The sequence below is a fragment of the Sus scrofa genome, chromosome 11, assembly GCF_054392235.1.
Source record: "Sus scrofa isolate SSC_HxYL_T2T_F1_AM1 chromosome 11, Sscrofa_HxYL_maternal_Yorkshire_Landrace_v2.0, whole genome shotgun sequence".
NCBI classification, from domain to species: domain Eukaryota; kingdom Metazoa; phylum Chordata; class Mammalia; order Artiodactyla; family Suidae; genus Sus; species Sus scrofa.
The window spans coordinates 5,334,442-5,360,708 of record NC_139393.1 but is presented as its reverse complement, the minus strand read 5'-3'; the positions used below and the strand labels follow the sequence as shown (position 1 = coordinate 5,360,708).

General features: G+C 47.6%; 1 long non-coding RNA gene across 5 annotated transcripts in view; it reads left to right on the top strand.

Moving 5' to 3' along the window:
- The window catches only part of LOC102162556 (uncharacterized), a 36,663-nt gene that overhangs the window by 9,187 nt on the left and 1,209 nt on the right, over positions 1-26,267 (top strand). For 3 of the 5 annotated variants that reach the window (XR_014819032.1, XR_014819030.1, XR_014819034.1), the window contains 2 exons: positions 2,665-2,833; positions 4,401-6,239. This is a non-coding gene — a long non-coding RNA (uncharacterized LOC102162556). Of the gene's footprint in view, positions 1-2,664; positions 2,834-4,400; positions 6,240-26,267 lie in introns of those variants that run through there. The other 2 variants (XR_014819031.1, XR_014819029.1) reach the window with 1 other exon arrangement.

The window sequence follows — 26,267 nt, the reverse complement described above, 5'->3', positions numbered from 1 at the left end:
AAACATTCTCTGTCCATAGATTAAAAAGGACTTAATATTGTGTAGAGATGCCCCCCCCCCCCAAATTGTTCCACATATTCAGTGTAAACTCTATTAAAATCTCTGCTGGCTTTTTTGGGGGGGGTTAGAAATTGACAAGCTGGAATTCTCATGGAAATGCCAAGGATCCAGACAGCAATATTGAAAAAGAAGAATAAAGCTTGAGAAACTACACCTCCCCATTTCAGAACTTAATGCAAAGCTACAGTAATGTGTGATAGTGGCAAGAGGATAAACATAGATCAATAGGATAGAATTAAGAAGCCCACAAATAAACCCTTACATTTACGGTCAATTGATTTTTAGCAATGGTATCCAGAAAACCCAATGGGGAAGTAGGAGCCTTCAAAAATGGTTCTGGGACAATTGAAGATCCACTTAGGCAAAAAACTGAATTTAGATCTCAACCTCACACCACGCAGAAAAGTTCACTCAAAGTGGATCATAGACCTAAATGTAAGAGCTAAAACGGTAAATTTTAGAACAAAGCAAGGTCGCTTTTGGCAGTGATTACTTAGAAATAGCCCCAAAAGCACAGGGGTAAAAGAAAATATAATGAATTAGACTTAAAACTTTTGCATTTCAAAAAACACTTGCCAGGAAGTGAAAAAACCCACAGAATGGGAGAAATATTTGCAAATCATATGTATTCAGTAAGGGATTTACATTAAGAACATAAAACTCTAACGACTCACTAAAAATGACCCCATGTATTTTAAAAGGGCAGAGGATTTGAACTGATGTTTCTAAAAAGAAGATATACAACGGCTGATAAGCACATAAAAAGATGCTGACTATTACTAGTAATTAAGGAAGTGGAAGTCAGAACTACAGTGGGAGGGGTTCCCACTGCGGCACAGCTGGATTGGCGTCATCTCTGCAGCACCAGGACGCAGGTTCAATCCCCGGCCCAGCACAGTGGGTTAAAGGATCCAGCGCTGCTGCGTCTGTGGCTCGGGTCTGATCCCTGGCCCAGGAATTCCATCTGCCTCGGGGCAGTCGGAAAAGGATAAAAAAGAAAACACACACACAACACACACAGGCGCTACTGCTTTACACCTACTATAGTGGCTAACAGGGGCAATGAATGCATGTTCACACACAGAGTTTTCGCATTGAATATTCAGAGCACCCATAGTCGCTGTAGCTAAAAAGTCAAAGCAACTGAAATGTCCATCAACTGGTGAGTGGATAAACAAAATGTTATATAATCTGTATCAAAGACAGCTCGTTGACAATAAGAAATAAAATAACTGATACATGCCACATAAACATGTTCAAAGACGCTAGACACAAAAGAACACGTGTGATTCAATTCGTATAGACTCTCCTGTGGGGATGGGAAGTGGATTAGTGGCTGGGAGGAGAGTTGACAGCTGTTGGGCAGAGGGTTTAGTCTGAGGAGGAAGGAAACCATCTAGAATTAGATTGTGGGAATGCAGTAAATAAGGTTGAAATGGGTCAAGGTTACGACGTGTAAGTTACGTCTCGGTGAAGCTGTTTCAAACACTGGCTCTTGTCTGGGGAGGCCTCTGCCCTGAGTGACTGTGGTGACAGAATACTGAGGTCGCCGTGGAGACCAAATATTATGCTCGCATGATAATGGATTTCAGCATTGCCTTTTTTCCCCCCTCAGATATTTTAATGAATTCTTATGAAATGCATAGAAGAGATAAATAGAATTCTTTAGCAGGACCTGTGTTATTCACATTTCAACAGGAAAAAAAATATTTCCTCTTCTAGAATTTTGAGTGGGTGGCATTTTATTTTCGTGATCAAAGAACGGAGTCTATGGTTCTCATGTATAGAATTGAAGGATTTTACTCCTGAGGACAAGAGGGGGTGGTGGGACAGACTTCGACCTCGGGATCTAAAGACTGTCATGGGAGACGGTCAGCCTCGTGGATGACCAGAGGCAGATTCTTTGTCAACCTCCAGACTTTTTAGGCGGAACCTTAGGAATCTGCCTCTCTCAGGCTCCTGCCTCTCCAAGTACACGTGATAAGTGGCGTCCGTTCTGTACCCGGCGGCCAAAGCAGCGGCTGCCTCTAGGAGGACGGTGGAGCCAATGCAGGTTGCTGCCGGGGTGCTGAGTCCCATGGGACCTTCCTCTAGATGCGCTTCCTTCCTGGGACACGTGTCCTCCCACGTGTGTCTGGGACGGTGCGACAGATTTGCAGGCCTTCCTGTGGGAAACGTAGCTCCCCGCGCCAACATTTTTCCTCCTTTCTTTTTGACTTTTTATTTGGAAATAATTGTGGAAGCCGTAAAACAAGTACAAAGCGATCCGAGTGCCTTCACCGGGTCTCCCCCTGTGGCAGTAACTCATAGAGCTACAGTGGAAACCAGCCAGGTGACGGACGCCTTGTGCGGGGGTGGTGTCATGCCATTTTATCACCTGCAGAGGTTCCCAGACCACGACTGCGGTCAAGCCCCAGAGCCCTTCCAGCCCGGCAAAGTCTCCCTGCTGCCGCCGCCCCTTGTCCTCCCCACAGCCTCCACCCACCTTCCGTGGCAGCCACCAACCTGTCCTTCAGCCATAGAATCTACCGCCTCCAGGATGTTAAATAATCACACAGCCGATCAGCTTCTCTCTCTCTCTCTTTTTTTTAAACCACCCCGAAGCTTATGGAATTCATGGGCCCGGGATCTGATCCCAGCCGAAGTTGCGGCCTATGCTGTGGCTGCAGCAGCGACAAACCCTTAACGCGCTGTGCTGGGCCTGGGGTAGAACCTGCTTCCCAGAGCTGCAGAGACGCCACCGAGACCATTACGTCACAGCGGGAATTCCTAGGTCAGCTTCTTTTACTCAGATGATTCATCCAAGTTGTGTTTCTCAATAGTTCCTTTCTTCTTAATATTTAGTAGTATTTCATGGTATGGATGCCCCCAGGTGGTTTAATCATTCGCTTATTGAAAGACTGTTGTCTCTTTCCATTTGAGGGATATTTTATCAACGGGATCTTTTAATCAGGAAAGTTTTAGGAGTTCCCTGGTGGCTCAGGGGGTTAAGGATTTGGTTTTGTTACTGCTGTGGTTTAGGTTTGATCCCTGCCCTGAAACTTCTTCATGCTGTGGTACAGCCAAAAATAAATAAATAAATGACATGGTTTGTTTTGTTTTTTGTTTTTTGTTTTTTTTGTTGTTGTTTTTGTCTTTTTGGGGCCGCACCCAAGGCATATGGAGGTTCCCAGGCTAGGCGTCTAATCAGAGCTGTTGCTGGTGGCCTACGCCAGAGCCACAGCCACGCCAGATCCGAGCCGCATCTGCAACCTACACCACAGCTCAGGGCAACACTGGATCCTTAGCCCACTGAGCAAGGCCGGGAATCGAACCCTCAACCTCATGGTTCCCAGTCGGATTTGTTTCTGCTGTGCCACAATGGGAACCCCCCAAGAAGGAAAATTTTAAGCCAATGTGTTTGAAACCTAGGACACCAAAGTGAGAAACTACTACAAATGTTCGGAATAAAAAGTATACTTTGTCGTTATTGACTTTTGACAGGAAACCTTTGAATGCCAGCACCTCGTCCCCAGTGCCTTCCTCATGCACCCCTCTACGTCATCATTCTCCATGCAGACCAGAATCACAACACCTACAAAATTAGAGGGTACCTTCTTGCTAAAATCCTCTAGAGTAGGACATATGTATTCATTCATCTTTTACTGAACTATTTGTAATGTGCCTTTTGATACTGAAACCTCTTCCTGAGATGGGAACAAAGTCTGTGCCTTCAGGGAAATTACGCATTCTCCGGGGGAGACAGAGTCCTAACTAGTAATTAGAAGATTATTTAGCAATAATTTTCATCTGGGCCATGAAGCACCAGCTGAGGCTGTGAAAGCACCAACGGCACAATCCTTCCTCTGGGAGACCCACAAAGACTTCCCAGAGGAGATGGACTCACACAGCGGGAGCAGTAAGGGACCAGCATGGGGCAGAGGCGTTCAGCACGCCGTTTTTGGTCATTACTTGATAATCACATCCGTGCCCCTGAGAAGTATGCATTTTAGCAGGGGATACAAATTGTAAGTTATATTGACTCAATGATACATGGTCTAGGAAAAAGACCCACAAATTTCTGTGGTTCTCCGGGACATGTAGATTTTTTTTTCTAAACAATTTGCTATATAAGTAATACATGTTGACCTTTTCAGCTTTAGTAATGAACATATTTTGCTAGTTTATTAATGTCAAGACTTTACTGAGCACACGTGCAGACCGGGCACGCATGGGGGCTTCTAGATTCCTTGAAAACACAGAAGCTTTTCAAAGCCTTTATTCCTTGAGCTATGCCCTTCTTTCTTCCCAGGATTTTTGGTCTTTCTATTGCCTGACCTAATGGTTATCCTTTATTGCAGGTGGCAGCAGCTAATACATTTGCCTTTAAATGTTTTCGGTAAATGTCACCCAAGAAGTTGTGTGCAACCCTTAAAGAGATCCTTCAAGGAGCTACCATAGGGGTCGAGTGCAGAACCACAGTTCTCTGAGAATAAGGTCAGTATTGGGCCCTCTGGTACCAGTAACCTGCACCAGGAAACTGGGCTTCTGGCCTCAAGTCTGCAGTTGTGTTGGGGTGTGGGGGGGGAGGTAGCAAGGTAAGTTAAAATGCAACAGAGGAGTTCCCTCATGGCTCAGTGGGTCAAGGATCCCACTGCAGAGGCTTAGGTCACTGTGGGACTGTGAGTTCCATCCCTGGCCTGGCGCAGTGGGTTGAGGATCCATGGTTACCGCAGCTGGGACGTAGGTCACAGATGTGCCTTGGATTTGACCTCTGGCCCCTGGAACTTCTGCATGCCATGGCTGTGGCCAAAAAAAAGAAAAAATAAAGCCATAGAGCTCTTTTGCCAAAATTTAGCTTTTTTTTTTTTCCTTTGTTAAGCTTTCCACTTGTTACTGTTAGTTTTAAAAAGTAGATTTTAGGGTTCTGAACAAGGCCACCACGATCTTTGTTGCCGGGTCTTCACTGCTGTTGTGAGTTTGGGGTTCTCTGCTCTGCTGTTTGCACTGATTTCTGTCCAAGGCGGGGGAGTGGGTGACGTGGGTGTGATATTACTGGTCCCCATCAATAAGCAGCATCCAGTCCAGACCCCTTCAGGTTTGGCTGCGGGTCTTCAGAGTTGGAAGCTGCTAATCTGCCCCTTTCGTGGGACCACCTTGGAAGTAGGGGTGCAGCTTCCCACTCAGGTGCTAGCCCGACAAAAGGCTTTTCATCTGCCCCGAGTGCTCTCAGTTCTTTCGGAATAGGTAAATCCAGGACAGCCTGGCCCTGCGACACGTGGTGGTCCTCTTCGGCGTGTCCGACCCCCAAAGGCCAGCACTGGACGGGGGCCCTGGGATGGAGGTTTACGTGACCAGGGCAGAAAATCAGCAAAGTGTCCACTCTTCCTTTCACCTGGACTCTTTTGAAGACCCCTCCCTGTTGACATCCTGCAAACCCCGCTCACGCTTCCCCTGCCTCGGGCATTTGGTGAGAGAATCGGGGATGGCTTTCCACTCTCTCTCAGGCACAGAGGGTCAGATCAGTGCGGCCCGGGAGGCAGAGGTCGGCCAGCTAGCGTCTGTGCCAAGTGGGCGCCGCCAGGTGCAGAAATCCGTGTGAATTTGGTCTGCATCCAGCCTCTGCCACTGGCCACTCGCTGGGATTCTCCGCGACCTGCAGGGTGTCCGGCAGAGCCGGGCAGAGAGCCCCGAGGAGGTGGCTTTTCCTCTCTGCTGCTCGCGTCCCGGCTCCGCTTCCCCTCTCTCTGGCTGCCACTTTGGAGGATGGTAGTCACGGGCTGGATGGGTTGGGTGTCCGCATGGAGCCTGATGTTGTCCAGGGAGCTTCTCTATGCCTTTGGAGCTCGGATTCCGGGTTGCGAGCCTCCTCAGAGGAGGACTTGAAGTTGCCCTTGCCGAACCCAGGACACATGAACCTAAAATTTCAGAAGCTTCTGCACAAGTGCATAAGAAACATCCATAAGGACATTCACAGTAAGACTGAAACAGTACTTCTGCCTTTTCTGCGAGCATTAGCTAGATGCAAATTCTGCCTCTCTGGCTGAAGTCACCAAGAATTGTAGTTCTATGCATAAGTCAGGGAAGGGCTTAAGAACAAATAAAGAAGATTTTTGTGGAGCTACTCATTCCCTTTTTATTTTGGATAATTTTATCATCAGGCTGGCAAGTCACCTCTAATAAAATACAAACTGAAAATAGATTTTTTTCTTCCTTGTCTAGACTATTTAATTTTGTCCTCCTTTGCTGTTGTCTAGTTCCAAAAGGAGCAGCTTAGTGTGAAATTTGTGGGAAGGATGCTATTCGAAGTTAATGTTATTATTTAGTAACCCAGTGAAAATCCAGCCAAAAGAATGTCGATATTTCTAGAAGATGTAAAAACTACTTAGAAATGAAGAATTGGAGTTCCCATTGTGGCTCAGCCGTTAAGAACACGATGTTGCCTCTGTTAGGATGTGGGTTCAATCCCTGGCCTCACTTGGTGGGTTAGGGATCTGGAGTTCCTGCAAGCTGCAGCATAGGTTGTAGATGCAGCTTGGACCCAGTGTTGCTGTGGCTGTGGCCTCAGCTGCAGCTCCAATTCCATCCCTAGCCTCCTGGGAACATCCACATGCTGCCAGTGTGGCCCTAAAAAAAAAAAAAAGAAAAAGAAAAGAAAAGAAAAGAAATTTAAAAATAAAACAAATATGTATGATACATCAATTCCACTCCTGAGTGTTTATCCAAAGGATACAAAACACTAACTCAGAAAGATACATGTAGCTTCATGTTCATTATTTTTCATAGCCAAGACATGGAAGCAACCCAAAGAAATGGAAGAATGGCTAAAGAAAATGTGATCATACATACATGTAAATATTCAGTCATAAAAAAGAAATCCTGTTATTTGCAATAACACAGGTGAAACATCAGGGCATTATGTTAAGTGCAATAAGACAGAGGAAAAAAATACCATATGATATCACTCATGTGGAATCTAAAAAATAAAACAGCAAATTTATAGATACAGAGTACAAATGGTATTTACTCTCCTGGGGCGGCCTGGGGGTGGGCCGGGAGGGGGAGGGAAGGGGAGGAGTGGGCCCCGGTGAAGGTGGTCGTGACATCCTGGACGCCACGTGCATCACAGAGACTAGAGTTAATAATTCTGTGTCCTATATTTGAAAGTTGCTAAAAGAGTAGACCTTAAAAGTTCTCATGCACGAGGAGCCCCAAACGGCTGAGGATCAGACTCGGTTTCAACTTCCAACGGGATGGAAGTCTGTGTTCCCTGACAGAAATAGCCTTCCTAGGCTGCTAAGCCCAAGGTCACACAGGAAGCACGTCTTATTTGATGGTTGTTTGGTGTCGTGGTAAGAAGGGCCACTCCTGCCCCACCCTGTGGTTCCCAGACCACGGCAGTCTGGTTATGGCGCGGCTGCTGGTCTGTGGAACTGACTGCATCCAGCAGGAGAGCACCCCTCTGCAGGGACTGCCTCCCTGCTGGCTCCGTACCTGTGCCCTGCAGCCACTCTGTTAAGCAGTCTCTTTCTAAGGAGCGAAGCAGGTGATAACGCCAGTGACTCCCACTGGTAAATTACATCACCTCTGAAAATGCGTCTCCTTTGGGGAGGAGGTGTTGAGCGGCAACAGTGTGGTCGTAGATAAGGCATTCTGTAAGTTCGGGAGAGTTGGTGCGGGCAGAAGTCTGCGGGGGCCGCAGGGGGCGGGGGCGTGCAGGGAAGGCAAAGCCATCAGGGTAGCAAATATCTATGTCTCTGAGGCTGGTTCGGGCCGTTGTTGATGTCATCTTCTATCAGGTCTCTGGCTGATCCCTTGGGAAGCGGCGCTGATTCAGGGTCTCAGTGTGGATCCATTGCCAGCAGATTAGATCTCAGCCCCGCAGGGTTAAGGACCTGGCGTTGCCCTCAGCTGCGGTGTAGGTTGCAGACTCAGCTTAGATCCCGCGTTGCTCTGGTGTGACTGGGAACCCCTAGCCTGGGAACCTCCATATGCTGTGGGTGCAGCCCTAAAAAGCAAGAAATAAGATAAAATCCTAAATATTGTGTCTCCTACGTGGTACGTGGGGCAGGGTGCCACAGCTGTCCCTCACTTGTAGAAGGGGATATTCCAGCATGTCCCAGAGTACTGGGCCCCAGGACCATCACTGGTGTGGCAGCCCCTGGACTTTCCCGGGCTTTTCTCCCAGCTCACAGTGTGTTTATTCTACCAGTGCACTGGGCGCTGGCCACCTCCTGCTCCCTGAATCTAGTGAGCATGATGCCATCAGAGTAAGGACCAACTGGAAAATTCTCCTGCTCTCTACACGATTAGGACAAACAAGGTCCCGCCAGATAATGACAACAGGATGTGTCCCAGCCCTGAGGCAGGAAGTTAGGATAGAGTGCCGTCCTTGACATGTGAAAACAAACTACTTTTAATTTTTTTTTTTTCTTTTGCTGATAAAGAAGGGGGTGGTGAAAGCATTTTCCAGATCAGCAGGTGCATACTAGGTGTCAGGAACTGTTGCTTCTGGAGCAGCCAACCCACAGCAACCCTGCTGAGAGAAAGCCAGGGTAATAAATATGCCAAACACTCTCTAATCTCCTGCTGGTGCCTCCAATTAGCCAAGTCCAACTAAAAACCAATCCTATCGCTCAGCCTGTGGGACCCAAGGCAGAGAAAAGAAGGTGGAGGTTGGGTCAGAGATGCAAATGGAAAGAGTTACCATACTGGTGTGTGACAGTGCACAGCTGATAAATGGTGAATAATTGGGTCCTGCTCCAATGTTAAGAGAGGGTTCCTTTCTTAGGAAGAGAATTTAGGAGTCATGTTACTGGGCAGGAAGCTCTCTGGATCAATTAAAGTTCGGCTGCCAGGACAGGATGCACTTTCCGGCTATTGAATATACAGCGGAGTCAGAGCTCTTACACGCACACTAGTGAGCGCAGGATTTGAGGTTTTGAAAATTCTCCTGTCCTCTGCTGACTCACCACTGTTTCAACAATCTCCTTAATGATGCTGAGTTTTATCACAACCTAATTCTTCCCACTTTCAGCTCCAGTTGGGGCATATTCTTGCTTTTGGATATTATCAGGAAGTATGAGGTATTAAAAAGATATTGGTGCTGATGGCTAAACCTTGAGGGGATTATGCTAAGTGAAATAAAGCAGCCACAGAAAGCAAATTCTGCCCGATTCCAAGAACACGAAGGTGCTGAGAGTCATCAAACTCCGAGAGAAACAAAGTAGGATGGTGGTTGCCATGGGTTACGGGGAGGGGAAAATGGGGAGTTATTATTCAGCGGGTACAGAGTTTCAGGGTTTTTTGTTTTAGGGGGTTTTTTGGTTACACCTGCAGCATGCAGAAGTTCCTGGGCCAGGGACTGAACCCAAGCCACAGCAGTAAGAGCCAGATCCTTAACCCACTGCACCATCGGGGAACTCCCAGGGTTTCAGTTTTGAAAGATGAAAAGAGTTCTAGGGAAGGATGGAGGTAATAGTTGCATAGGAATATGAACGTACGTAACGCCACTGAACTGTGTGCTTAAAAATGGTTAAGAGGAGTTCCCGTTGTAGCTCAGCGGTTACAAACCTGTCTCGTATCCATGAGGATGTGAGTTCGATCCCTGGCCTTGCTCAGTGGGTTAAGGATCTGGGTTTGCCGTGAGCTGTGGTGTAGGTTGCAGATGCGACTTGGATCCTGCATCGCTGTAGCCGTGGTGTAGGCTGGCAGCTGCAGCTCGGATTCGACCCCGGCCTGGGAACTTCCATATGCCACAGGCGTGGCCCGAAAAAGACAAAAGCAAATACAACCCCATGGTTAAGATGTTAAATTTTATGTTATGCGTATTTTAGCACAACTTTTAAAATTGTAAAGAAAAGATATTGGCAGCTGCTGTAGCAAAGTATGCTTCACCCACGGAGACAACAGGTCAAAGTCCCAGCATTACCGCTTCCTAGCTGTGTGGCCTTGGCCAAGTTGCTTAACTTCTCAGGGCCTTGATTTCCTCCTTACTTCTAAATTGGCACTGATAATTCCTGTCCGTCTCAGCCATTGAGAGAATTAGGAGGTAATCAGCATCAGCGTTTCCAGCAGGAGCCCTTTGTAGATGCCGATTCCCTTCCGTCCTTTGAAACAAAAGCGCAGGAAAGAGGTGGTCTTAGGCCACAGGTGGGCAGTTCTCTGGGGAAGCTTGTTCGGGCCAGTCTATCCTGTGAGGCATAAGGATGTTTACAGGCCCTTTACGTGCTGCCCACTCTCACCCGCAGGGAGCACTCGTTTTCACATGCCCTTCCTTCAGGCTGGAATGCCTTTCCGCCCTCCTTTCTATCCCCTACACCCATCCTCTGGCCCCCACATCATACCTGGTCATCCTTCAGATCTCAGCTTGGGCAGCCTTTCCTCTGCAGGCCTTTCCTCACCCGAAAATCCGGTCGGGGCATCTTCCTGCAACACGTGCTCTGCTAACGCCCTGAGCTGTCTGTTCTACTCAAGAGTCTAAACCTCATGAGAAGAGAGGCTGTGTCTGTGTCTGTCTTCTTCTTGCCCAGAGCCCAGCAGATCCCAGTGGAATGGGAGAGGATATAGGAAAACAGTGGAAGGACACGGAGACCTTGAGAATAAGAAAGCTCCATCCACAGACAAGACACTATGGAGTATTTACAGACGATAGAAAGTGGGTGGAAAGTGGATTGCAGCAGAAGGAGACGTTAAGCCAGGCCACCATGGGTGTGATGGCTGTTCTTCCTGGCAGAGCTCTGGAGGGATTCCAGGACGTGGAGTCAGCAGGTTTGGAGAGGAGCGATGATGGGAAGGACCAGCCACAGAGCGGCCCGGTCGGTGCGCCCTCCCCCTCCAGTAGGTACTTGGAGCAGCACCGCTTGGCCAGCTGCCGCCCTGGGAGCCCTGGTGTCAAAGGCAAAGCTGTGCCTGAGGAGACCCCACGGTGAAGGTCTGGGGTCAAAGCTGATTGAGGCAGGGCGGGAGCTGAGACTTGGGACCCCCACCTGGAGTCCCAGGCACAGGTGTTCAAGATCCCAGGGATTCCAGTTTGTTCCGGCAATTCCCAGAAGCCTGCCGGTGGGGAGGACAGGCCCACTTACACAGACTTGTACCCACCCCCTATTCTGGTGGGGGTGGGGTTGGGGTGGGAGTAGGCTGAGAGAGCGGCCTTTGGGATAAATGGACCTACTGTTTGCAAAGGAGACACATCTAAGTTGCCTGTAAAAAATCAATATATCCCATCACTCCTAAGGCAAGCGACGTCAAGCAGAGATGGAAAGACATTTAGAAGCAACTACTGCTATGAAAGACCAGTCTGAATAAGTAAAACACATGGTTTCAGAGAGTGGGAGATGAGAAACAAAACTTAAAAAAGAACTGTCTAATCTGAGCTCCAAAAGATATACTATTTATCTATTGGAAAAAAGAATAGGGACAGATGGCCATGAAAAAAAGAGAACTCAGGAAATTCAAAATTCTCAAAAATTAAAAACATCATTGCTAAGCTGAAAAGTCAAAAGTGGAAGGTCTGAAGGAAGATCAAACAGTAATCCAGGGGTTATGGATGTGGAAACATTTTGGTTTGTCGTTGTTGTAGTTGTTGTCTTTTTAGGGCCGCACCTGCAGCATATGGAGCTTCCCAGGCTAGGGGTCTAATCGGAGCTGCAGCTGCCGGCCTGCACCACAGCCACAGCAACGCCAGATCCTTAACCCACTGAGTGAGGCCAGGGATCGGACCCTCAACCTCATGGTTCCTCGTCAGATTCGTTTGGGCTGTGCCATGTGGGGAGCTCCAGATGTGGAAACATGTGGAAACATGGAGCAAAGGGAGGGAAAGTGCAGAGACAAGGAGGATTCAGAGTCTATCACAGGAGTTTCAGGAGGAGAGAACAGTGAGTGGAAAGAAAATGTTTAAAGAAACAACTAATGATAATTTCCCTGAAGAAAAACTCAAGTGTTCAGATGGAAAAAATCGATTAGTATAGAAAACAATGATTTTTTTTTTTTTTTTTAACTTCAGGAAGTGTATTGGGGGAGTTCCCACCGTGGTGCAGCAGAAACGAATCCAACTAGTATCCAGGAGGTTGCGGTTTCGATTCCTGGCCTTGCTCAGCGGGTTAAGGATCTGGCGTTGCTGTGGCTGTGGTGTAGGCCGGCAGCTATAGCTCTGATTCAACACCTAGCCTAGGAACTTCCTTATGCTGCAAGTGAGGCTCTAAAAAGCAAACAAACAAACAAAAAATGTTAAGCACTCAGAGTTTACTGCTACATATTCCCTTTCTGAAAAAGAAAATGAATTGAGGATGTGCTCCTCCGGGACTGAGAAGGAATCTAAGAAAGAGGGGGCTGTGCGCCCAGGAAGCTGAAGCCGGGAGTCAGCCCAGATCACTGCAGAGAGCGCGGGGGTCACGTGTGTAACAGGCCTGGGAAGCTGTCGGTTCGCATGGAAAGAGGAAGTCAGAGGGCTCCCGGAAGATCGTCTTGAGGGAGAAAATAGATTTCATTACACGCACTGAATACTTAAGAATTTGGAAGTACTTAATGACAAAATGAAGATATTTGCATAACTACATATAAACATGCGTGTGCACCCACACACGCTCATGCACACACAAGGAAGCCAGAAACTGAGGAAAACAAATGCTGTACAAGGAAGTCATAGAACAAATAGAAAACTCAACTAAAATAGGATTTTGAGTGATATAGAGACTAGAAAATACTCTACTTGATCAGGCATAGGTGTCATGAGACAAAATGCTTTTCCTTTTCTAAGGGGTCAGTTACATTGCCTGTTTTTGTGGTGAACCGCTCTACGAGGCACTTCTTTTACCGTTACAGACGGAATGAAGATATAAGTGCAACAGCAAACTTGAACTTGAGCAGAGAGAGGGGAAGAGAGAGAAGTGGAAAGGGCTGCCCATCCTTTGCATCCCCCTTTCACCAAGGGCGGCCGCATCTTACCCAGCTCTGGGGAGCTGCAGGGCACCCCGGGGTCGGGGTGGGGCTTCCCCCTGTGGGCTGGGGTCTGGAGAAGGAGAGAGGAAAGAGGAGGAATGGGGTTTTGTGTCCCAGCCCAGGGCCTCGGCAGTGACCTTGGCTTTGGTCTTTAGTCTCAGGTGGGGCACTTTTTTGTCCCCATCACCATCACCACAGGGGGCCGGATTCTCAGTTACCCCTGCCTGTTTGGAACCACTGCCTGTTTGGAGACCCATGGCCCAGGTCCCATCAGCTCCTGCCTTTCCTCTTTTTTGTCCTCCTAAGTCATTGTCTTATTATCTTTTTTATTTTACTCTGTGTATGTTCTGTTGGGTATATTTTGTTTGGCATTGCTTAATGTTTTGCAGAGGATGAAATGCATCTTGCTGTACCCTTGACTGGAAAGCCACTGTGTTACAATTTATAATTTTTTTAATGATATCTTTTTTTTTTGCTTTTAGGACCATACCCTAAAAAGAGAGTGGCATTATGGAGCTTCCCAGGGTAGGGGTCTAATCGGAGCTACAGCTGCCGGCCTGCGCCACAGCCACACCAGATCTGAGCTGCCTCTGCGATGTACACACCACAGCTCAGGGCAACACCGGATCCTTAACTCACTGAGCGAGGCCAGGGATCAAACCTGCAACCTCATGGTTCCTAGTCGTATTCGTTTCTGCTGCGCCACTACAGGAACTCCTTTACCGGTATCTTAAAACACGGAAAATTCTTCCCTCTCTGTAGGATCTATTCTTCAATCTACTGAAAGTATGTAATTATTACTTCTTCCATACATGCAAACCTAGGACTTGTCTTTCAGATCAACACAGTACCCCGTCTCTGAACCCTGAAACGTCGTTATTCCGTGAGCGAAACGGGCTCGGGAAAGGAAACGCGTGAGGTGCAAGCGTTCACCGGCCCCCTACCTGTGCCCCGCCCCTCCGCCCCAGCCCCGCCTTGGGGGAGGAGCATATGCAAATACCCCCGCGTTCAGGGACGTCCGTGTGTGGCCTCCACCTGCGGTATTTAGCAGCCTTCCTGCCAGACCCTTGCTCCTTACAGGTCAACCTAGGTCACCTCTGCCTCTCCTCCCCTTGCCTTCAGTCTTAGTGGCGCTAACGACCGGCCCTCCTCCTTCCGCTCCTGCTCCCGTCTCTCCCGGGGGCAGAGTCCTTTGTGCCGCAGGAGACGACTATTTGTCAACCTTTAGCCGTTTCTTGCCCTGCCTGACTCACGCCCCTTCCTTAAAGTCTGCGCTAGGTCTTAGCGTTCGGAGCTGTCAGCCGTCTGGTGGCTTTTCTTTGAAATCCTCCCTGAGTCCTTTTGCTCTCTGAGCGTGGAGGTGGGAATGGGGTGGACACTCGCTGGCGAGCGTTTTCGGGAGCCTGGGAGCATAAACCTCTCCATAATTTAGGATTAAAACATAAAACGCCGTAAACTCCCAACAACTGCGGCCTAACAAATAAGGAAGCAAATGAACACCTTTGCGGGTTGCCCTCATTTCTCTTAAATAGTATTTTATTTCGTGCTCGGAGCAGTTGCTGGCTGCTAGGCTCTGCTGGGGAGCGCCCTTTGCCTCCCCCATGGCCGTTCTCCTGGGTTCGTACTCGGACCCGCAGTGATCCGCTGGCACCTGACCCCCCCGAAGAGAGGCTATTTTCTAAGCTTCCTCGGAGCTCAATGGGATTCTGAGACCAGTTCTGACCAATGGAGGGTTGATGGACGTGTTGGGTGCCCCTACTGACAGGTGTTTTTAAAGGGGGAAGGGCAAGCCCATTTCCCCGCCCCCTCCCCGCTCCTCCCCACTGCCTGGAACAGGAGATCAGAGCACCTCCAGGGCCATGAGGCCGCTCTCTGTGGAGGGAGGGCAGTACAACCAAAGGCCCCCGGACCCAGATCATGTGTCCACTGGAAAAGTCCTGGGCTGCCTACTTTCTGGGTTATTTTATCTGTGAGAGGAATTAATTTCTGTTTTCCTAAACTGCTGGTGTATGTGTGTGTGGAGGGGTTATTTAATCATTTCGTGCAGCTGAACCTGATTCAGTGGCCAGTGGAAGGTATTTATATGTTTTGTTTTGTTTTACTTGGAGGGAATGATACAGACCGAAACTATCCAGCTGACTGTGCTTTGCTCTCCCTTGCATGTGAATAGCTCACTCAAATGCTTACTGTATACCAGGTATTTTGCATGTCATGTCTTTCTTCAACCTGACATAAACCTATGATGCTGTTATTTTCGTTTTCAATCAGGGTACGTTGACACCCAGAAGTTAGAAAATCATTCTGGGAGTTCCCATTGTGGCTCAGTGGTAGTGAACCCAACTAGTATCCATGAGGATAAGGGTTTGATCCCTGGCCTTGATCCGTGGGTTAAGGATCTGGCATTGCCATGAGCTGTGGTATAGGCCAGCAGCTGCAGCTCCATTGCAACCCCTAGCCTGGGAACTTCCATATGCTGCAGGTGTGGCCCTAAAGAGAAAAAAAGAAAGAGAAAAAGAGAAAACCACGCAGAAGGTCACACAGTTGCTTCATAACAGATATGGGATTTTTTTTTTCTTTTTTCCTTTTTAGGGCCATACCTTCGGCATATGGAGGTTCCCAGGCTAGGGGTTGAATTGGCGCTACAGCTGCCGGCCTAAACCACAGCTCACAGCAATACCAGATCCTTAACCCGCTGAGCAAGGCCAGGGATTGAAAGCAACCTCATGGTTCCTAGTCAGATTCGTTTCTGTTGCGCCATGATGGGAACTCCCAGATGTGGGATTTGAATCCAGACAGCCTGGCCCCAGGGTTAGGGTAAGGGTAAGGGTTAGGGTTAGGGTTAGGGTTAGGGATAGGGTTAGGTATTCACGAGAGTGTTGATTCTGTTCCCCAAGAACCTACTGAAAAGCTGTTCATAAGAACTACCATTCATTGAGTCCCTGCTGCGTGCAGGCACTGTGCTGGGACAGAAAGCACATTCTGGAAAGCCTGGACTGAACTGGGTGCAGGGGAAGCAGAGCAGGCCAGGGAGCTAAGGGCTCAGATTGCGCTAAAGCCTTTTCCAGTTCAGACTGCCTTTCAGCAGTGCTGTGTAGCGCAATTTTCCTCTCTTTCCACTGATGTATTTTGAAATTGTGCTTGATGGATGAATTCTTTTTGGAAGCTCAGTAATCTGGGATTCTTTCTTGCTCTTTGATCTAAATTAGTCTCTTAAATTGCTTCATCTGGACTTTCCCTTTGTTTTATGTTAAGGACATTGACATCATAAAAATCTTATTATTCATCTTATGCTTATATTAATTCTGGAAAGTAGTTACTCTGAGGTACATCTTGTCTTACTGACTCACATCCAAGCTGATTATGAGACAAAAAAAATATGAACTATAATAAAAATACAGTAATTTATCAGCTAGTCACCTGGTGATACTATACATGACTTAAACCACAAATAGTCAAATAAAAGATTCTTTAGTGTCACTTTTACAAACTAACAGAGTATCGTTAAAATATCATCCTCGGAGGAAGTTCCCGGTGTGACCCGATGGGATCGGCAGCATCTTGGGAGCCCTGGGACTCGGGGTCAATCCCAGCCCAGCACAGTGGGTGAGGGATCCTGCATTGCTGCAGCTGTGGCTTCGTTTGCAGCTCTGTCTTGGATCTGATCTCTAGCCTGCGAGCTCCGGATGCCACGGGGCGGCCAAAACAAACAAACAAACAAAGATCATCATCCTTCCCTTTTAGACTAACGACCTTTAGAGACGTCAATACTCAGTATATCCAATAAAGTACTGATTGATGGGACATGAGAATAACCATTCTTCTTATTTAGTCTCCTTTATCTATCCCTTTTCTTTTTTGGCCACCCCCACAGCATAGGGAGGTTCTGGGGCCAGGGATGGATCTGCGCTGGAGCTGTGCAGCAAAGCGTCCCGGCCATACATGCACACATATCCACTCTCTCTCAGATTCTTTTCCCACAGAGACTATCACAGAATACTGGGTACAGTTCTCTGTGCTATGCAGCTTTTTTTTTTTTTCCGTGCTGATGCACTAAAATGACACAAATAACATCAGTTGCAAGATAGAAAAAAATTTTTCACAGGAAAATTGGTAATAGGGCTTTGAACTACCCCACTAGTTCTTGAATATGGAAGCAGTATAGTTTCTGTTGTACCAGGTAGTACCATAAAAAAGAAATGGTTAAGCATAAAAGCAATGTAAAAAGAGACAAACTCAGTAGTTAAAAATGTAACTAAATTCTGTATTGCAAAAATATGGCATTCAAAATGCAAACTACAAATGTGTAGAAATAAATCTTTTTAAATTTTACAATGATTTTTATTTTTTCCATTATAGCTGGTTTATGTAGAAATAAATCTTTAAGGCAAAAAAACAGAGAGCTCACAGAAATAATTAAAAAAAAACACCAACGGAAGCATAGGCAAAGACTACAGATACATAATTCATAAGAGATACAAAGAGCTAATAAACATAAACTACTCTCAGAAACAAAGAGATACTAACTAAAATGCACTGTGATTTTAAATATTTCATATTGGAAAATATTTTAAAATAATGCATCATTAAATAGAAGCGGTTGGAGTGGACATCCTTGCTTTGATCTGATCTTAGGAGGAAAGCATTGATCTGAAACCATTAATTATGGTGCTTGTTGTACATTTTTCAGAGGCTCTTGATCAGGTTGAGAAAGTTCCTTTCTACTCCTAAATTCCCTTTTGTTCTTTATTTTGACAACAATGCACAAGACTGGCAACAATGCAACAAGACAGACACATGATATTCTGCTGTGGGAATCTGCACATTCTCCCTAGAAATTAAGTTAGCAATATGTATCAAATAACTTTATGCCATATTTTATGTTGATACTTTTGTTTCTATGCACCAGACATAAGAAAGTAATCTGATATATGGCTAAAGATTTATTTACAAAAATATTCATTGGAATGTTATTCATAATAGTGACAAATTGAAGCTAGCATAAGGTCAATATGAGGAGAATGGTTGAGATAATTATGGCCAAACGTAAAAAAGAATAATATGCAACCATTGCATTTCAATTTACAGAAGCTTCTTAATGCTGTGGGAGAGTGCTTGTAACTGGGGGAAAGGTACAGTAAAGATCAGATCTGCTCCAGGAATTTGGTTTCAGCGTCCAGTTGATGAAGTGAAGGGATTAGAAGTGCCAGGGCTCGGAGATCCTGATCAGGACGTGATGAGGGGACCAGAGATTGAGTGAAGACTTGAAGTAGGGTCGCAAGACCATAGCTGTGGGTTCCGTGGGGGCGGGGCTAGAACACAATGTAAGGAAAGAGAAGCAGAGTCATCTGTGAGCAAAGGCAGAAGACAACGCTGCTTTGCTGGAAACCAGAACGTTCTCCTTGTGAGTCCCCGCAGGGTCAGCACCAGAGCCAAATCCAGGGCCCCAGGGCAAAGAAAATCTTGTTCAAATTGCAGAGAAAAAAAGACTGAAGGAAATACACCCAGATGTTAACAGTGGTTTTGTCTGAATGGTGGATCGTGGATGACTTCAATTTCTTTCTTTACACCTTTATGCCTTTTCAAAATTTTATAATCGCAGAAAAGATTTTTTTTTTTTTTTTCCTATATCTGCGGCATGTGGAAGTTCCTCAGGCTAGGACAATGCTGGGTCCTTAATCCACTGAGCCACCAGGGAACTCCTTTAAGAATTTCTGACTGTAGAAAATCAGCTTTTTTTTCTTTTATTAATGATTCTTATTTTTTCCCATTATAGCTGGTTTACAGTGTTCTGTCAATTTTCTACTGGAAAATCAGCTTTTTAATTCCCCATGCCAAGTTCAGAAACATACCACAATGGAACAAAATAACTAAAAGATGGCAAAATTTGGGGTACAGCCTCTTAATCTCCAGGCCAATTCCCAGTTACTTCACAGGTGAACTTTTCTCCCGAGCGTACTTGAGGCACTGTAGTCACCTGTGCTGAGTTGAAAAGTGTCACACATACGTTCCCTTAAATACTTGGTTCAGGTTGGCAGTCCGTGGGTGATTTTTTTAACGTAACTAATCTTTTTTTTTTTTTTTTTGACTCCACTTGGAGCATGGGGAAGTTCCAGGGCCAGGGATTGAACCTGCACCACAGCAGTGATCCCAGCTCCTGTAGTGACAATGCTGGATCCTTAACCCACTGAGCCACATAGGAGCTCCTTCAATAATTTTTTTTTTCTTTACAGAGCACCTGTGGCATATGGAAGTTCCCAGGCTAGGAATCAAATCAGAGCTACAGCTGCCAGCCTACACCACAGCCACAACGCAGGATCCGAGCCGCGTCTTCGACCTATACCACAGCTCACGGCAACGCCAGATCCTTAACCCACTGAGCAAGGCCAGGGATTGAACCAGAAACCTCATGGTTCCTAGTCAGATTCGTTAACCACTGCGCCATGACAGGAACTCCCCACAAGTATATACTTTTATCAAAACATGTTGTACACTTAAAATCTGTGCATTTTACTACATGTGAATTTTTTTGTGGAAAAACTAGGTGATGAGTAAATTAGTTACATTTTCCAATCCCCTCTACTTGTCTGTATGCTTGAAAGTTTTTATAAAAAAGGAAAGAAAAGAAATAGAAGAAAGACATACGCCCCAGTATTGGGAGCAGGACAATTATTTAAATTAGAGTGGTGGCAGGATGAAAGGGGAATGAACGGGGACCGATTGAGAGTGACAACTTTTAGGAGTTCTCTAGTGGCTAACTGGGTAAAGGACCTGGCATTGTCACTGCTATGGGGTGGGTTTGATCCTTGATCCAGGAACTTCTGCATACTGCAGACCTGTACCCCAAAAAAAAGCGATGCCTTTCAGGTTCAAACAGGTGATGGACCATTGGGTCCGGCCTCATGGGAACACTCCCAGGGGGTTGCCATCCTGCAGGCGGGCTGGGTTGTTTGGACCTAGGCGTTAGAAGAGATCACAAAATCACTCATTCGGTGTTTCCTGATGTAGTTCTCACTTTCTCCAACCAACTTCATTGCCGATATCGTGAAAATGCCTGCTTGATATTCTCGTCTGAAAGCAGCTAATCCGTCATCTCTTAAGGAAAAAACTAAGAAGAAATTGTCTTTAAGAATGTGCTTTTGGAGTTCCCTTCATGACTCAGTGGAAACGAATCTGACTAGGAGCCATGCAGTTGTGCATTCGATCCCTGGCCTTGCTCAGTGGGTTAAGGATCCAGCGTTGCCGTGAGCCGTGGTGTAGGTCAAAGATGTGGCTCGGATCTGCCGTGGCTGTGGCTGTGGTGTAGGCCAGAGACTACAGCTCCGATTTGACCCCTAGCCTGGGAACCTCCATATGCCACGGATGCAGCCCTAAAAAGCAACGACAACAACGAAAAAGAATGTGCTCTGGGTAGCTCCCCTTGTTGCTTAGCAGTAATGAACCTGACTAGTATCCATGAGGCTGTGAGTTCGATTCCTGGCCTCGCTCAGTGGATAAATGATCCAGCGTTGCCATGAGCTGTGGTGTAGGCTGGCAGCTGCAGCTCTGATTTAACCCCTAGCCTGGGAAATTCCATATGCAGCAGGTGCGGCCCTAAAAAAACCAAGTGCTTTGGTTATAGGATTGAGACGTTCTCAGGCCATTTAACAATAGTCCCAGAAAGAAAGGTATTGAGGCCTTTCCCGGGTGGAGCTAATCTGAAAGAGCTCTGGCGCCCTGCTTACCGTCCGCAGGGTGCCGACTTCTGCTGGAACGCTGTTCATGGAACAGACCGTATTGCCACTTTCGGGTTTGTTGATTAGTTTTTATTTTAATAATTTGAATGGTAACCATCTGCCTGTAGCTCTTTTTCTACAGATTTGATATTGTGATGACTCAACATGACTACCGGGGTGCTTGACGTTAGAGTTAGGGAGCAAGGAAGGCCAAGATGGACCGCGTACTGGGGCAAAGGTGACGAGGCTCTGACGTGATGTGTGCGCGCAGTTGCTCATCCCCGGCTTTACCAGAACATTCTGAATTACGTTAACACACTGTCCCAGAGGTGAGCTGATGGGATGGAAAGAAGACATCACCACAGGTGGCTCTGGCCTGGATGTGGGTCATCCGTCCCTGGTCCTACCCCAGATGGATGTGTCTGCCCAGCATCTGTTCCTTGCGTCTTTTTTATTTATTTATTTTTTATTATTATTTTGTCTTTTTTTTTTTTTTTTGTCTTTTTTCCATTTCTTGGGCCGCTTCTGCAGCATGTGGAGGTTCTCAGGCTAGGGGTCGAATCCGAGCTGTAGCTGCCTGCCTACGCCAGAGCCACAGCAACGCAGGATCTGAGCCGCGTCTGCAACCTACACCACAGCTTACGGCCACGCCGGATCCTTAACCCACTGAGCAAGGCCAGGGATCAAACCCGAGTCCTCATGGGTGCTAGTCAGGTTTGCTAACCGCTGAGCCACTAAGGCACTCCGCATCTTCTTTTTTAGAACTGAAATGTATTATCTTTTTATTCTGAAGATGGGACATCTGACCCAGGTCTTGGGGCTAAAATCAAGGTCTGGACAGGAGTGTATTTCTTCCTGGACACTCTGGGAAGGATCCATTTCCTGGCCTTTTCCAGCTTCGAGGGGCCACCCGCATTCCTTGGCTAGGGGCCCGCTTCTGCCATCCTAAAAGCCGGCATCCCGCCCCTCTCTGACCCGGCTTTGCTCATGGCATTGTGCCTCTTCCTTTCTGCTTGAATGCTTGTTTCGGCCAGAGTGGCCCTCATTCCTTCGACAGCCTGGTGCCTCCAGGGGAGCTCACCCCAGCCCAGCTCTGGGGGTGAAATTGCGCCCGTCCTCTGTTCAGAAACTAACTCATGCCCGTCCCCTCCACTTCAGGGTGAACTCCAGGAGAAAGTGGATGTTCATCTCTTGTGCCAAGAACCTGGAACACTTAAGAAAGTGTTCCGGGCACTTAATAAAGGAACTCATCTTCTCCATTCTCTCCAGCAAATGCAAGCTGACCCCTGCTTTATGTCAGGGACTTTCCTGAGAGCTGGGGCTGAGCAGGTATGTGAGGCCAAAGGAGTCCAGCAGGGCAGACAGACAATTCCCTAACAGTGCGCCTTGCTGGACACTGTCACACGCTTGCCCGGGAAGGCGGAGGGGTGTCCCCTGCAGGAGACGGGCAAGGCTCCCCGCCGCCCCCGGCCCCCGACCTCCAGCAGGTCATGGAGGATGGGCAGAAGTTGGCCAGGTGAAGAACGAGGGCAAACGCAGTGTGGCCCCATCACTTGTTGCCCAAAGCAGGACACTTTGGAGAATGAAAGGCAGGCTGTTATGAATAGCACAGAACCAGTGTAGACAGAGACTGCGCTGGGCAGGCCAGGCCATATGTCCCCCCCTGGGCAGAGGAGCAGCGTGGGCCAGGGCAGAGGGGGTGGAAGGCGGTGGGGAGAGGAGCCCTCTGCGCGTGGGAATGATGAGGGGGAGGGGCTGGGGGCCGAGTGAGGGGCCTGTTCTGGCAAAGAACTTCACCTTGGTCCTGCAGCACCGGGGGCCTGTGGGCTCAGCAGGAGAGCACCAGGACCAGGTTTGCATCTGGGGACAACGGCTCCGGCTGTCGTGGCGAGAAAGGCCTGCGTCGGGGTGAGGGCAGGTGGGCCAGAGACTTGAGGAGAGCCAGCGGAGGCTGGCGCAGTGGCTCATTAGGGGACCACGGCCCTGACCAGCAGGACGGGAGAGCGGCTTCGGAAGGAAAGACATACCCTGGGAGGTCCCGAGGCAGAACTGACGGGGGCCGGAGGAGGGAAGGCAGAAATGGATGGCGCTCAGCCTTCCAGCCTCAGGCTCTGGTGGCTCCTGCTCTCCTTGGCCGTAGGTGGCGACAAGCAGAGGATGACCTCAGCCGCTTGGCAGACCCAGAGTCGTCAGGGAGCAGAGACAGGAAGCGGAGTCTCGTGGGGCCAAGCGCCCAGCCTCGTGCGCCATCCAAAAGCCGAGTCACTCCATCCAGAGGGTCAGCACTGGTGGGAAAGAGGGAGTCCAGGTGACTCTTGGGGCCAGGGAAGCCCATGAAGGAGAAGCACTGAAAAGGGCAGGCCGGGGACCGGGGCCTGAGGCCCGGTTTCACGCTGACCCATTGATGTGCCTGGTGCATCTGTAGCCTCTGCGTCCTGGTGGCGACTCACAACAGAGCAGGGGCGCCTGGGCAGACGCGTGGGAGCTCTGGGAAGACATGCCTCGGGTGGAGCGTCAGCGGGCAGCAGAAGAGGCGGGCGTGTAGGCAAATCAGTGTGGCGACCGACCGAAGACATCTGTGCTCTGGGGACGGGAAGGCGAGGGAACTCAGCAGAGATGAACACACTGGGAGTTCCCTCTTGGAGCAGCAGAAACGAATCCAACTAGGAACCACGAGGTTGCGGGTTCGATCCCTGGCCTCGCTCAGGGGGTTAAGGATCTGGCATTGCTGTGGCCATGGCGTAGGCTGCAGATGTGGCTTGGATCCGGCGTTGCTGTGGCTGTGGTGTAGGCCGGCGGCTACAGCTCTGATTGACCCCAGCCTGGGAACCTCCATATGCTGCAGGTGTTATTGTGGCAAGATATACATAACATAAAATTTACCATTTTAACCCTTCTTAAGCATACAGTTCAATGACCTTAAGCACTGTTGTGCCACCATCACCGCCATCTGTACCCAAACCCTTTTCATCTTCGTCGACAGAGACTCCGTCCCCATCAAACACTAACTCTGCTTTCCCCCTCCTCCCAGCCCCCCGGCAACCACCATCCTACTTTTTGTCTCTATGAATTTGACTATTTTTAGGTCCTTCATGGGAGTGGAATTATACACTAGTTATCCTTTTGTGACTGGCTTAGGCTTATTTCTCTTAGCACAGTGTCCTCAAGGCTTATCCATACTGTAGCATGTGTCAGAAATGTGTTCCTTTTCCAGGAATTCATAATATTCCACTACATGTATTTGCCATAGTTTGTTTATCCATTCATCCATCGTGGACACTTGGGTTGATTCTACCTTTGGCTACTGTGGATTTCTTCTTCTTTGAAAAAGCAGCCATGCACTGTTCTGACTGAATTATCCTGTTGAGAAGAGACGAAAGATTCCAGCAGAACAGCCATGCACTTTTTATCTCATCCATCCTGGGGGTTGCCTGTGCTTCTGAGTCCTTGTGTGCAGTGTCTCCCTTAATCTTCCCAACGGCCTGGTGAAGTAGGGGTCTCCCCCTTTGTCTAATGAGGAAACCGGAGCTTAGAGGGTGAGAGCTTGTTCGGGATCACAAACTGGACATCCCATGGGGGAGGAGGGGAGGGATTCGGCCAAGCCTTTAGCCGCTAATTCTTCACTTGCAACCCGCTAGTGTTTCTAGCATTGCTAACGACCACAGACCTTTATAAAATGTGTTTTCTCTTATTTATTATTTTCATTGCCTATTTCCTATTTCTTAGTAATGACTGACAATGGAATCCTTAAATAAAAAACACCTTACTGCTTAGAGGCAGCAAAGATGAGGAAGCAGTGGCTCTGGGGACACTGTATGTTGTCAGGAGAAGCAGGCCCAGACTTGAGGCCTGGAAAGATGGGCTTGTGTTTCCTTCTTTTCTGAACGACCTATTAACAGACATTCTGGTTCACCTATCATTGTGTATCCTCAAGGTTTATGCCAGAAAGCAGCTATATCTGCTCTTGTGCATAATTGTTGTTAAAAAGAAAAAAAAAAAAAGTAAATTTTCAACCATGCTTGGTAGAATTGACCAGAGGGAACTGGGAAAGTCTGAAGCCAAAAAAAGAGAAAAGAAAGAAAAACCTATCAAACAACCCCAGCAAAGGTTAGGATGCAGAGGTGCCTGGGAGGAAGAGCACTCTTCTTGTGCTGGGAAAAGCCCAGGACTGTTCTGAGGACAAGTGTTGGTGGTCATGTGATCACTGCTTACATGATCACGTGAGGCACTGCGGTCCTTTCATCTCTTTTCTGTTTGGGCCTGGAGGATGGAGCTCCAGGGACATGAGAACAGAGATTTTTCTGGGTTCACTTCCTTTCTTCCCATCTCTCACTTCCTTCGCAACTTCTTCCTTTTGACAGAGCAGGAAAAGCACCCATAGCCAGCCCTTTGAGGCAGGCCAAAAAAGCTCGCCCTTCTGTAAAGAGACTGTTCTCTTTCTTAACTCTCTGAGTCTGAGCCAATGCAGGCAGAAAAGCCCAAAGAGAGTCCTAAGGAAGTATTGGAGTTCGAGTATGTGTTCTGTGTAGGCAGATTCAGACAAGAAGAACTAGGCTTGGACTAAGTTGCATTACCAAAAAAAAAAAAAAAAAAAAAAAAATTGTTGGAGTTCCTGTTGCGGCGCAGCTGAAACAAATGCAACTAGGAACCATGAGGTTGCGGGTTCTATACCAGGCCTCACTCAGTGGGTCAAGGATCAGGTGTTGCCGTGAGCTGTGATTGTAGTCCAGCAGCTGTAGCTCCGATTAGACCCCTAGCCTGGGAACTACCATATGCTGCGGGTGTGGTCCTAAAAAGAAAAAAAAAAAGAAAGAGAAAAAAAATTGTTTAGCTAGTGCCTAGTAATTTAAAAAATAGTTTCACATGAATATGTCTTTTAAGTTTTTAGAAAATTCAGTTCACTTAATTTTCAAAATAGTTATACGTTTGCACGGTTCCAAATGCAAAAGGATAAAAAGTATACAAGAAAAATTCTTTTTTCAACATTGTTGCCCAGGCTACCCATTCCCACTTCCTCAATCCAGGGAATCACCATGAACAGTTTCTTGTATGTTCAACAGGAGTTTCTATTTGCTAAATATATTTTGGAATTTTTCCTTTTGTTTAACATTGCAATTCTCGGTTGTTTTAATGGAGTCTTTTTTTAAAAAGAAGAAGTGGGAGCCATGCTCTTTCTCTCAAGTGATGACAGATCTTGTGCATCTCAGGAAACCCCCGGGGGGTACACCCTGGGGCCCCACACTAGTGCCTTACACGGGGCCATTCGGTCAAGTGGCAAGGAGGCCTGGTGGTGCCAAGATGCAAAAATGACAGTAAAATCACAAGTTATATTGAGCTCTTTCTCTCTTTCTTCCTCCCTCCCTCCCTCCTTCCTTCCTTTTTTTTTCCTCATTTTTGGGCAACCCTGAGGCATATGGCATTCCTGGCTAGGGATTAGATCCAAGCCGCAGTTGCGACCTAAGCCACAGCTGCGGCAATGATGGATCCTTAACCCACTGTGCTGGATCCTCGAACCTGCATCTCAGCGCTCCCAAGAGGCTGCTGATCCCCTTGCAGCACAGTGGGAACTCCAGCAAA